Source organism: Pinus tabuliformis, chromosome 9 (genome assembly GCF_031772625.1).
Source record: "Pinus tabuliformis cultivar Carrire ecotype Pingquan chromosome 9, CPIR1, whole genome shotgun sequence".
NCBI lineage: Eukaryota > Viridiplantae > Streptophyta > Pinopsida > Pinales > Pinaceae > Pinus > Pinus tabuliformis.
In genome coordinates this window covers 1,896,501,222-1,896,514,414 of record NC_142307.1, presented here as the reverse complement: position 1 = coordinate 1,896,514,414, position 13,193 = coordinate 1,896,501,222, and the positions used below count along the sequence as shown (strand labels likewise).

The following is a 13,193-nucleotide window of genomic DNA, read 5'->3' as shown; positions in this document are numbered from 1 at the left end:
TGGTTCTAAAACTTTCATGCTATCCCTGCCCCTTTACCTGAAAGTATCATCCTTCCCACCAAAACTTAAACAAACCCCCTTGAACCCAATAGCTAGCCTAAAATCATCATCAACAAAGCTAAAGCAGAAAGAGAGAGCCCTCTCTGATTGCAGGTGGGCTAGAACCTGCAATCCAAAGATTTGTTTGTGGTTACCTCGGCCGTATCCTTTCAGGAGCTTAAGGACAACCTGAGTGATAACACCTGGGAAGGAGGTAGATCTCGATATTACTTTGAGGGTGGAGGTGTGAGCCTCTAGATCCCCTTATTTCGTATGCATGCATCATATTATTTTATTTGTTGGTTGAGAAAATGTGCATATGTGTATATGAGTATATGTGGTTATTGTAAATATCATAATGAACCAAGTTATAAAACTCCAGTATGTGGTATGTTTTCATGTTGTCATGCTGTTTTTCTTCTGAGCATGTCTTTCATTGTAAATACTACAATGAGTTGTGTTATAATGCTCCATGGGTAGTCTATTCTATTTTCAATAGTATTGTTGGTTATATATGTCATTGAACATTCAGGATGTTGTTCCCCAAGGGGGAGGGTTCTGTACAAGCCTTGGTGAAAATTCCATGTAAAAATATATAAATACCACAGATGATGGGACACCTATTCCAAGCTGAATGGTTGGGAAAATATCCTGGTGGGTATTCATTTGGTTGCTTATGGTTAAGGAAATTGGAAAAGGCAATGGTTGAGGCTTTGAAGAGGCATGAGGCATTAATTGGCATTTTATTCATGAAAATAATGGAAATTAGGTGAAAAGGAAGGTGAAAAGTCATAGGTTGCATGTGAGGAGGAAATTAAAGGAAAATAATGGAAAATGAAGAAAATGGAGGCAACATTAATAAAAGGCTTCTAAGTATCAGGGGTGGGGGCTTGATCAGTTTAGTTTTAGAGCTCTCTCATTATTCTCTCTTTCTCTCTCATACTCTTCGATACTCAGAGTTTTCTTAGAGAACTCTTAGAGGGTGTAGCATACTTGGATTCTTGGAGCAAAAAGGTAAAGGAAGAGTAGGAAAATGCAAGAGGGCATCGACATCAGCAACTACATCAAATTTGCTTGTAGGTAACGAGTTGCATGTATGGTTTCTTCACTAGTTATGGCATGCATGGCACATGTATATGGTTTCTTAGTTATGATCTGTCATTGGCATGGAGGATGCTCGAGATTGATAGTGGATTGCCTAGCCTTGTAATTTCCTGGATAGCCATGGTGATTGTGGGTTTATTTTCATTGCTTTGTTTTGGTTGGTTCTCATGTTTCCTTAGCTTGGGTTGAGTTATTAGTCCTGGAATCCATAGTTGAACAAACAATCTAGAAGCCCTGTAACAGATTGGGTTGATTTATTAGTCTTGGAAGCCCTAGTTGAAAAAAACGCTCTAGAAGCCCTCATTGAACAAACGCTCTAGAAGCCTTGTAATAGCTTGGGTTGAGTTACTAGTCCTAGAAGCCCTGGTTGGAAAAATGGTCTAGAAGCCCTTAGTGGGTTGAGTACTGAGACTAGCATTAGTATTGAGACTAACTTGCCTAGGCAGTGTTTGGGAAGTGTTATAAAGCACCTGGGCAGTGTCTAGGGAGCGTAAGTCCTGACACTAACTTGCCTGGGCAGTGTCTAGGGAGCGTTATGCTGCCCTAAGTCTCTCAAACAATAGTAGGACCCAGGGACAAGCAGGCTGAGTGGCTGACTTGTCTTCTAAGGTTTATGTGGATGATGTTGGATGGCTGTATGTGATGTTCTGTCATTTCCATTTCCTTAAAGTCGCCAAGGAGGTTGGATCTTATCATAGTGGCCTCTCGTCGATTGCTTAGGTAGATGTCGGAGGAGGGTACCGATCTTAAAAGATATCATTCTTTTAAAATATTATCATAAGACAACATGACACAATGCAATGAAAACTTAAAAATCAACCATAAAATGGACACATAATAGGGGCATGCTTGACCCATTTCATTGAAAACTTAAAAATTAATTGTCAAAACAAGACATAGTGGAGGAAAACTTGATTCATTGTAACAAAAACTGAAAAATCAACAGTCAAATTGACACGTATTGGGTCTAATTTCTAGTCAAACATTGATGCAACTCCTACAATAAAAAATAATTAATCATTATAAAAAAAATTAAAATAATTATAAATAAAAAACAAAATAAAATAAAATAAAAACATTGTAAAAAGATAAATTTAGAATGAAAAATGACAATAATAAATATATATATATATATATATAAACTAAAAATATATACATAAATAAACAAAAAAAATATTAAAAAGCACACATATATAATAAAAAAATAATACATAAAATAATATTATATTAACATATAAATTTCATATATATAAAAAACTATTAAGAAAAGCATACATACATATATTTATATAATTATAATATATATATTAAAAGATTTAAAAAAAACATAAAAATAAAAACAAAATTAAAAAATAATAAAAATAAAATAAGGAGTTCAGAGGGGGTTGCCCCATTAGAGGGGCTTGCCCACTCTTGGACATGGTAGGTGGGGAGAAATATTTTTATTTTCTATTTTTTCTCATTAATTTTTGCAATTTTTAATATATATTTTTAATCTATTTTTTCATTCATATATATATATATATAATTGCTTTATATGTTTATTTCTTAATTCTTTTTAAACCATATATATTATATCGTTTTTTAATTAATTTACATCTTAAAATGTTTTCTCTTCTTTAAATTTCTGTTATTTTATTATTTATTTTTCTTAATTTGTTCAATTGGTTTGTATTTTTATTTTTTAATTAATTATATATATATATATATATATATATATATATATATATATATATATATATCAATTTTTTAAACATTTTGTATTTTTTTTATATTATTAAAATTTTCTTATACCACTATTTTTTTTAATAAATTTTGATTTTCTTGATTTTCTTGAATTAAAATGTTTTTATTTTTTCCTTTTTCTGTGATAACTTTATTTTTGTTTTTCCTTTTTCCCCAAAATATTTATTATCAATGTTTTTTTTTAACAATTTAGTTTCAGTTTGTTACTCTCATTTTTTTTAAAAGTTGTTTTTTAGGTTTTTTTTAACAATATTTTTTATTTTTGCTTCAAATTTTTCACGAACTATTATTTTTGAAAAAAATATTCAAATGTTTTGTTCTTTATCTCTAGACATAAATTCATAAAAACTGTTATTATTTCAACTTTTTATGTGCAATTTTTCCCAAAAAAAATTGACATGTCATTTTAAAAAAAATGGTCTCAAAATGTATATTTTTTTAATTATATATTTATGCGTAATGTGTATCTTTTTTCAAATATTTAAAATTATTATTTTTTTAGTGACAAATATTTTGTGTGTAATGAAGTATTAATTAACGATACATAAATATATAAAAGAAATCATAATATAAAACTATTATTTTTATTATTTTTTAATCTTTACAAAAAAAAAAATTTATTACAAAATAACATTACAAGGAAAAATAAAAATAACACAAACTTGAGAAACCCTTAAAAAACAAGTATCTTAGGAAGAAAAGTAAAAGAACACAACTCCAAAAATCATTAAATGACCACCATTTAAAAAATAAGTACATACTTAAGACATAAGAGAATTTAAAGTGTCGAAAATATGCCCCTCATATAAAAATGATGCCCTATCCATGCTTTTCAAGATCAGCATGAAAATCGCCAACATTAAAAAAAAAAATCCATACTTAATACATAAGAAAATTTATAGTGCCAAAAATATGATCTATAAAAAAGTGTATTCTGAATCAACACTTTTCAAAATGAGATGATGTTTTGCAACGTCTAAAACTGTGAGAACTTGGTATAGTTTTCATTTCGTTGGTAATTGTGTTGGAGAGGGATAGATATAGATATAGAGTTGGAGAGTGCAGAGAGTAGACGAGAGAATAAGGGAGAGAGAGAGAGAAGGAGAGGGGGAGTGAGAAGGAGAGAGAAGGAGGAGGGAGGGACATACAGATAGAGTTGGAGGGTAGAGAGAGAGGAAGAGAGGGAGAGGGGAAAATGACAGAAATAACGAGTAGAGGGAGGAGAGAGAGAAGGACAAAGGGAGGGATATAAAGTTTTAATTGGACGGGGAAGAGAGATAGAGAGAGGAGGCATGGATAGAGTGGGAGAGTGGGAAATAGATAAAGAAAGATAATTGGTTGGGGATGTTGGCATTGATGTGTGCTGCAATGTTGCAGATGTGTTGTTGGTTGGCATTAATGTGAACCTCAGTTATTGGGTTGCAGGTGACATGGTTATGGATATGTATGTGTGTCTGCAGGTGGCTTGTGTATGGATGATGTGTAGATGGTCATTGGATTTTATACTAGCTTAAAATTTCTTACAGATATGGTGATCCTCTTGATCATGCTGTTGCATAAAGGTGTAGGTAGCTGCTACAAGAGTTAGAGTTGACGAGCCTTGTTGATTAGGTCTACACTTACCATATTAGGTGCCTTATGTTGACGATGTTATACATTGAGCTTGGAGAGGATCTACAACTGTCAACGAATTCTTGAGATGGTTGTACATGTGTTGGAGAAGGTATGACAAGTTTTGGAGCTACATACTGATGAAAAAGTTGTTGTGGAATGGTTTCATGGCCCATGTGCTAGTATGGTTGTTGGTTGGCATCCAAGTCAAACTAGTTTGACTTATGATGATGATAGCAATATGGTAGTGACTTGGTGAAGTGTTGCAGAGGTGTTAGTGACTTCTAGATGTCCTACAGAGGCTTGTCAAACTCTAGAAGAAGGTTGAGAAGGATCTGAGCTAATTTGACTGAGCTTTGACCATCCTCTACGCCAATCGAATGTGTGATCAGTCACGGGAGTGACTAAAAAAATCTAGTTACTGGAAGACAGGCCTATGGTTGTGAATGAGGAGCTCTATTTGAATCTAGCCTATGTTTTGTATCAAATAGAGGTTTTTCATGAGAACTTCTCCACATTATTTGCGCAACTCAGTTGATTTTTAGTATTATCGCGAAATTTATGATTGAAATTTTCCAGAAAAGGTTGAAGCAAGTCATGGGGTCTCTAGAAGCTTATCAAGGTTGAAGATATCAAAAGGTTATTCGAGTTCATGGTTGATTTGGTCAGGAATCCTATCTCAACCAAATCTGAAGCGTGTGAGAAGAATTGTTGAGTGATCCATAACCTGTAGCATTTACTAAGTTACTCAATGTAGAAAAATGATAAATATATGAAACCTTTGAGTTGTTGGTTGGTTGATTGATTGTATGAGAGAATTCCATTTTGAGGGTCTTGAGAGTGAGTATAGATTGCAGTAGCTACTCACATAATTTTGTAGTTTTTTATCAATGCATTGTGTGCAGAAATCAGAGATAGAATTGAGATGAAGATTCATATTTTATGTGTTGATTTTGGCAGAAAATTGGCACCTTGTTCTGTGTTAAAGAGGATATTTTTGTTGTGATAAGAAAAGAACAATTTCTTTCCTCCAGTTTGGAGTTTGATTCAGATTTTATGTGTAGAACAATGTTGTTGTTGGGTTTCTCATGTTGAGAGAAATGAGAACCGAGTTTGAAAATATATGAAACTTGGTTTGCATAGAGGAAGTTAAGGCACAAAGGCTTCAAATTAGATAATGATTTGTCATATTCAGTAGAAGGAACATATTTCTCCATCCAATAGGATTTCAATATTACCATGGTAGTTGGGCAAGGATCATTGGTTGTGGGAGCTTCTAGTAGATAGATATTCTGTAGATTCATGAGAGAAACATATTTCCTATTTGAAAAGGCCAACACATTGTGAAGGAAGCCAAGTGTTATGGCTCACATGTGTAACCTGATCCATGAAAAATTTGTTCATCATATTAATAAAAGAATTGAGCAGTGCAAGAGTAGTGGGGTGGTTTTCTCCCAAAAGGGTTTACACCAGAAGTACTGGTGTTCTTATGTGTGCATGCTTTTGTTGATGTTTCTCATGGTTATTATGTTTTGAGTTAAGCTAATGTTGTGAATGTGCATGGATATTTAATGTTTTTGTAAAAATATTTAAAATTTATATAAAGGTCATCACTACTGATTTACTATCCCCCCCTCAGCAGTGATCTAGTTTCCAAAAATTGGTATCAAAGCTAGTTCTCTTTAGTGAAGCTTGACCACTTGGAGAGTATATTGTGGATCATGGCTAGAAAAAAGAGGAGGATGTATCAAAAGAAAAAGGGTTTGGGGAAGGAAAATATTTAGTTTATTGGAAGTGAAGCAAAAATTCTGAAATCTCACCCAAAACAATTGTGTTGTGAGGTAATATTTTAACAAATTTTTTTAATTATAATTCTGATGATTCTATTGAGTTTGATAGTTATGATTAGAAGGATATTTCGCTGATGAAGGCTAAATATGAATAATAAATGTTTGTAATAAAGGAATTAGCTAATGAAGTATAAAAACTAACCATTTCATATAAAGATTAGAAAAGACTTATGTAGATTTCCGATGAGAAAGAAAATGGACTAAGAGAAGAAATCAATGGATTGAAAATTTAACCTGATAAGGAAAAGATGTTAAGGACAAAATGAGATATATGTATAGACATAACGAGAAGGAATGTGATATATTGGAAGAAGAAGTGGTTTCAGTAAGGAATGATTTAGAAGAGAAAACCACTTCCTCAACCATCAAGTCATATTTCAACATGCACAAAGGATAAACTATTTTTGTTGTAGCCACAAGTATAACCAATGATAGCAGTTGCAAAAGTAGCAAGAAGGAGCTCAAGGAAGATAAGTCCAAGGTTATGTGAAGAAAAATTTGGTGATATTTTTCATATGTGTGATGATTCAACTTCGAAAATATATGACATATTGCAACAAATTGTAGATCCATGCAACAATGGAAGTAGTGGTATAGAAGTTCCTATCAAGAAAACAAGAAAGAAAGATGACCCACTTCTTGGAGTTCAACCAAAATTAGGTATAATGGTAATTTTTATGGTTATCTTGACTCATGCAATTATTTTGGCCACAAGGGTATTGAATCCAGGTTCCACACAATGAGGAGTAAAAGCAAGATCAAGAGATTCAAATCTTTTCCTACATTTCATGGTCATATCATATGCTACATATATGATAATATTGGTCATATAGCCAAGGATTACAAAAATCCAAGAAACTTAAGGAAACCTGATCAAATAACGAAGAATATGAAAAGTAGTCCAAACAAGATGATAGTTGGACATCCACATGAAATAGAGCAACAACTCAAAAGTTTGGAGAAAGAAGGACCAACAAAGACTAGAAATAAGAAACTAAGGTTTTCATGGCCTCAGGAGGAGTTATGGTGCATCTTGTTTTTAATGTAGAATAATTGGTGATGTTTCCATAGCTAGTGAAGTATGTGGGAATATACATACTTGTGTTGAGAAGCTATTCTTAATGGTGCTCATGATTTCTTGATGATGGATTTAATTTTTTCTACTAATGATTGCATTTGCTAATGTTGTTGTGATTAGGTTATGATGGAGAATTTGTGATGTGAGCTTGAGCACAAATCTCTGAAGGAGGTAATTTTAATAAAAGTGATGCCACATGTTTAAGGGGAGCACTTAGTATGCTTATAATATTTTGATGGTTTTGATAACATGATGTTTCCTTGGAAGGGTTTGGCTATGCATTCAATGTTATGTGCTTATTTGGCACAAGTTTGTTGTAGGAGCTTGAACTTTGTTTTCACATGGATAATATGTTACTATACTAGTTGACATGCATATGGATAGTATTATGCTTTCTGGTTCAATGAATGATGCATGTGTCAGTTCCATGGAGTTTAGTATGATGGTGGATGATGTTTATATTTATGAGTATGGTTATTGATGTGATACTTTTTTTTGTCACTACATCTTGTTGCTACTGTCGGTTCATTTTATATTGCAAATATTCATGCACCATATGGCGATTATTGTTGTTGCTATGTTTTTCCATGGAGAGGTGATATATTAGACTGATTGGTGTGCTATATTTATGATTCATGGTGTTGCCATATGTTGTTGTTTCTTGATGTTGCTGATGCATGATAATATTCTTGGACCATTGTGTATTATTATGTGTTGTTGATTACCACTACTAAGATCTTGATTTATGGCTAATCTTTGAAAAGCAGAGGATGATACATATCTCTTATGTGATTTATATTGCTGGACACCTAATCCTCTATGGGTTGGTGTAGAATTTGAACAACCATGAGAGTCCAAGAGACCTTGGGATTTGGAAACCAACGGTCATACGAATGTACTATAAATGTATATCATTGTCAATAATAGACACACACTCATGTTTATCATTCATCTTTTTTGTTTTCCGTGTATGTGTGTAACATGTTATCAGAGCAGGTGATATCCTACCCTACTCATATTTGAGCCACTTGTTTCATGGCATTTATGTGCAGGTCAGTTCTGCCATCAATTCTGCATTTCATGAATGTTTTCTTAGTTAAAATCTAGCTGCAGTTTGTGCTCACATTTGCATTTAGGAATCTTCTACATGTAGTAATGCTTAGTCATGCCTCCATGAGTGCTCTCCCATCACTACCTCTCTAGTAGCTCTCTCGCTTCTGCCTCACTGAAATCCAGTTTGACACTATTTCTAACATCTCTGCTATACTCCTATTCACCTGGCCTCTACTAATATTCTTTGCTTTTTGCATCGAATAGTTTGGCAAGTTGCTAAAGGAGATGTAATGAAGTGAGCATGGACTATGCATTTCTTGGAGTATGTGGGTGTTGAATATTACACTCTATTGGTGTGACTGTGTATTATCTCTATAGTGCGGATTACACCACCTCCTCAACCAAAACCCGTGTCTATCTCACACCACCGCAGAAATGTCTCACACCTTACCACCGTGGTATTTGTGTAGGAGTGTATGCATAAGGATTTCCATAAGGTTGAAGCAGATAGAGCCTGCCCACTTCCTACATGTGTTATTTCTCTGTAGATGTCGGTTGGTCCCTGGAAAGGACATCTACATGTATAGGGATGATAGTTCATTCTTACTTGTCTCTTGGGAAGAATTTGTCTCGCCAAAAATCTGAGCATTAACAGCCATAACGCTTTTAGCATGTGGTGGTTGATATGATGCAGGTTTTGGTGCAGAGGTAGTTTTAGCATGGGGTGGTTGATATACTACAGGTTTTGGTGCAACGACATCAATATTTGGAACTTGATTTGAGGTTTTGGAGGCTGCATTAGTTATCCCATTAGTTGTCTCAATCTGCAATTTTCCTTTACTTTCTCTACTAACTCTGGAAGATCTCCATATATTGCGGACTCTGCTAGGCGCCACTCTGCCTCATATAGTTATTCGAACATCTTGTTGAATTATAGTGATCCATTGTAAGAAAATATATTGATTCCATTATCCACTTGCAACCAGGGAGCCATTGTTGTTGTCATAAAATATCATCCATCAGGTGACCATTCACTTGTGACTGACCATTCAACCATTGAACTTCTAAGAAACGTTTTAGCAGAACAATCCCAAAATGTCATTTCCCTAGCTAAATTACTAAAACCTGCTATGCATAAAAGTTTTCTGTGAGGGTTCTATCTGAGTGTATTGTAAGGACCTGTTCCAAAATCAAAGAGAGGATAGCACCTTTTGTCGAACAAAATTGCTCTTGCAGGCATGAATCCATAAAACACCGCAAATTTAGTTCCTGAAGGAGACCAATTAACATCATGGACAGGTCCCTCCTTAGGAAGAGGCATAAGCCCTTCATGACTCCCATCAGCCATCAAGTAATGTAATATGGACTCCCCATAGTAACTTTGATTTCTTTTGTCACCATCAGATTGTGCAATAACCAACAATCCAGTCAATCCATGTCTCCAAATTAACTGGACATTGGAACACTGATAAAAAGCTCTGTTGAGCTATAGGCTGGGTTGGGCCAACATCCTCTCGCTTAAATATTTGAATGCTGGCTACCATTCCCTTTGATTTGGGAATATATGCTGCAAAATATATTGGAGGAGCTATAGAAAGTTGCAAACTAGCTATTCCAGGAAGGCAGATCTTATTCACAATTTCTTTAGAAAAGTTTTCTGGATCAAAAACATGAATCTCATTGGTTGCCATTTGACAAGAAACTGCCTCATCTTCACTAAATTGGAATGAAGGCCAATTGGTTTTATATATATTTGGAAATCATCATCTTCCTCCCCACGTGACTTCCTTAATGCTTCTTTGTTCTCTTCAGCTCCATCATTGATCCATACTGGTTCAACCAATGGTGATTCATTGAAGCTAAGAAAGTTAGTCATTGCTACAGATGCAAGTTTTGCATAAATATTAACAAATTTCTCATACATCTATTATCGATAATAGGTATAGGCCAGTGCCATCTTAGACTGAAATTTTCCACCTTCACTCAGTAAAATTTCAGAAAGAAATAAGGCAAACACCCTCCATTGGTTACACCGTATTTCCTATTCTACTGCCATTGGCTTATATGCTCAAATTGAGGTATCAACATAGTATATTGAAGTTTGTATTGAATTTTTTAATCAGTTTTTTATCTAGTCATGAAGGTAGAAAGCTGAAAATTAAAAACAACATTTTCTGGAGGAGAGTTCAGTCATTTCCGGCCATTAGAACTATTACACTTTGATTTTAATAGTGGTGCACTTGTTATGGCTCTAATTGGTGGTGTATTATAGTTTCTTAAAACTATGATACACTCTACTAATGAAGACACAATTAAAATCAGCAAGAACACTCTTTGTGATATTAAAACATGTCTGTAGAATACATAGGAAAAAATAGACTTTTTGAAGCTTGAATCTTAGCTTCAGTAGTAGAATTACAACAATGGAGTCATCATTCTTAACTTGTCTCTGTTCAGAACATTGAAATAGACACCCTTAAGCAGCAAATCAATAATATTGCATTTGATTCAGATCCATTTCCCAATGAAGCAATAGAATTGTATGCACAAGAACAAGTTTAATTTGCACTTCCCAAGCCCATCATCAGACCTTGGGAAGAGCTTGTCAACAAAAAGCATAGAACTAGTCTTGGATATGACAAGGACGTGTCCTTTCATATTCTATATTACTCAAAGCCCATCCAGTTTTAAAGTGTCGGATTATTGCATGACGGTTCACCTTCAGTTGTTCTAGATTGTGCTCCTCTTCCACAGAAACAAAAACAGATTGTGAAATGCCAACACTGTGATTGAGTTGGCCATATGAAAGATTACTGCTTTGATCTTCATCCATCTAAGCACTCTCATAAAACTAGTCATTCTTCAAGCAAATGCTTTTGAAACAAACCTCCTACAAGAACAAAGATTCATCTTATATGGATTTCTTCTTAGCAATGGGCATCAACAACTAGGAAGATATTCCAGTCATATGTTAGAACTTGTTCTAGAGTATTGAACAATATTGCAGTTTAATTTTCTCCATCGTATCACCTGGTACCTGACAGGGGGAGAAATGATGGTCATCTACAAGCTTCAAAGCCACATCAAGTGAGCCTAAGCCACAACCTGCAATACAAGATTCAGAGTCATAGCCTGAGACAAATATGCCCCTGAGCATGCCTTCAGTCGGTGATACCTCTTCAAAGAATTGAGGACACTTCCTCTAGCAAAAGACTTCAGCTTCTTACTAGTTTTGGAAGAGTTCCAGGAATTGCATTAAGAATTCCAGAGTTGTTGGTCATCCTTAAACCATCACAGGTTGGGACCTCCCTTTTCAGGTTGAGGTTCTCCCTTTATGTGGGCTGGGACGTCCCTTTATTGGTTGAAGGTTTCCCTCTTCAAAACATCAAGATCACTTCCTCTATCTGAATACCTGAGCTTCATGGCAGACTTAGAAGAGTTCTGGGAACCACACTAAGCCTTCTAGTGTTGGTGGTCATCCTTAAACCACCTCCCTTATACCAACATTTCAGAGAGCACATTCAGCCTAGTGCTTCCATGCACTTTTGCACATTTTGTATTATAGCTCTCTTCTTGGACTCATACATAACCCTTCGGATTAAGGGGGGCAATGTTGGACACCTAATCCTTTATGGGTTGGTGTAGTATGTGAAAAACCATGAGAGTTGAAGAGACCTTGGGATGTGGAACCCAACAGTCACATGAATGTACTATAAATGTATATCATTGTCAATAATAGACACACACTCATTTTTATCATTCATATTTTGTGTTTTCCATGTATGTGTCTAACATATATTAACATTATCTTTCTACCATAAAGAGGACAAGTGGTTTATCATATGCTCTATGTACTTACATTATGACAATGTATAAAACATGCATTGATGAGAGGATTGTTATGATAACCATGTATGAGAGAGTCTTATTCTGTATGTTTTATGCATAGCATTGAGAGCCATGATTGATATGTGTTGAATAATGAGTCATGAGATCTAGTCTAGCTATCTATGGGTTTTTAGTAGTGATATTATAACCATGTATTTTATGTATTATTCTTGTACACTCTCATACTTATCATGGCGAGACATTCTAGAGTCATGTGTGCATTGAGAGAGAGTCATAGTTCAATGATATATGGGCTTATTGATATAATTATACAACCATGTATCACATTTTATAGAAATGTAACAGGCATATGAAGCACTGTACTCTATTACATATCATTTGGTCATAGCGTTGGTCCATGTGGTGTAGGCTCTTGCATATGGCAAGGAGGCATAGGTTATATATATATATATATATATATATATATATATATATATATATATATATATAGACACACACATTAATCCATCGAGATGTTTGCATTCAATGGATTATGCTTTTTCATTCAATTGTGACCCTATCATCATGTATTTTCTACCACTATATTTTCCCTTTGAGGATGTTACTATTGCTTATTGAGATAGGAGAGAGAGATGTTGCTTCAAGATACTCATTTTTATAAAATAGGTGACATTGGAAAAATCATCATAACTTTCTCTTTGAGCATGAGATTGAAATTTCGTTAGACGTTACAGAAAAAGGACGGAGTGTAGTTGTTTGTGTATATCTTTTAGATCTGAAGGTCAAAACAGTGACACGTGGCACTTCATACAATTTTTCTATTCTAAAAAGGTATATAATCTGGTCATCTTGGAAGATTGTGC

At 34.4% G+C, this 13,193-nt stretch overlaps 1 pseudogene; it reads right to left on the bottom strand.

Annotated features, from left to right (window-relative positions):
- Window positions 1-9,056: 9,056 nt before the first annotated feature.
- Window positions 9,057-10,229, bottom strand: LOC149156521 (uncharacterized; annotated as a pseudogene).
- Window positions 10,230-13,193: the final 2,964 nt, after the last annotated feature.